Genomic DNA, 1,183 nt, shown 5'->3' with positions numbered 1-1,183 from the left:
CAATCATTTTTTCCAATTGAAACTATTTGCTTATTGATTTACTAAGCTTATTTAAACTTGACTTCAGTTAAAACAAAATATGCAAAGCTTATCAAACACCCAACTCAAACAAAAAATACAAAAGAAAATGATTCATGAAACTTACCAAGTAATAGCTGAAGTCGAGGTTCTTATCCAAGTTCTCCCTATGCTAATATGTAATGCTGCAAAAACAACACTTTAATTATTATTGTAATTAATATCAACAAAGCACACACATCAACAAAGCACAAATGCGATTAAACCCAGAACCAATAACACACTCAGAACCGCCATAACAGATTCCGATTACAATACGCAATACTCGGATACAAAAACTCCACGGAATCGACGAAAACCCAAAGCAAAAGACAGATCCAATACCAGGGACGTAGCCAGGAATTGAAAATGGGTTAGGCTAATTTTAGCTATATAGAAAGAGGAAGAGCGAAGAAAGCATGATAAGCAGGCTTTGATAAACAGCACTAAGGACTAATACTCGAGCAGCACTAACTACACTCACAAGATAACAAAGATAGATTCAGGGATTGAAGCCTTCAAGGAGTCGCAGAGATCAGAGATGCAGACTCGCAGTGGAGGTGGCTCGGTGGCGGAGGAGGTGGCTCAGGCAGACTCAAAGTGGAGGTGGCTCGGTGGCTGGAGCCTAGAACTCTGGAAGGGGAGACGGGGAGAGTATGAGCGTCGGGACCGACAGCAGCAAGCGAGAAGCATTAGTATTTATTTTTTTATTTTTTATTTTTATTTGGGCTAACCCCTACTTGGCAGATTTTGGCCCAAATTTTCCCTTGGGCTACAGCCCAAGTAGCCCTTGTAGTGGCTAGGGCTGGGCACGGGCCGGTTACTGAGTGATACCGAGCCCGGTACCGAAAATATTATTTGGGACGGGATTACGTTTTTTCAAAGTTGGTATCGAAGGTACCGAAACCGACCGGGATCAGGTTGGGCCCGGGCCCAATTCGGGATACCTGACTCTCTCTCTTTTCTTTCTTTTTTTTTTTTTGTGCCCACACTCAAGTACTTAACAGGTATCCAAAATTTCCAGATTTCAATCATTCCAGGATGCAGCTGTGACGATCAAAACTTTAGCCAACAAAGCAAACAATGACTTGATAAATCAAAATTGAGCACTACAACAAAGATAATC

This window comes from Rosa rugosa, chromosome 6 (genome assembly GCF_958449725.1).
Source record: "Rosa rugosa chromosome 6, drRosRugo1.1, whole genome shotgun sequence".
In the NCBI taxonomy this organism is placed as follows: Eukaryota; Viridiplantae; Streptophyta; class Magnoliopsida; order Rosales; family Rosaceae; genus Rosa; species Rosa rugosa.
This window is presented reverse-complemented; position numbering follows the sequence as displayed.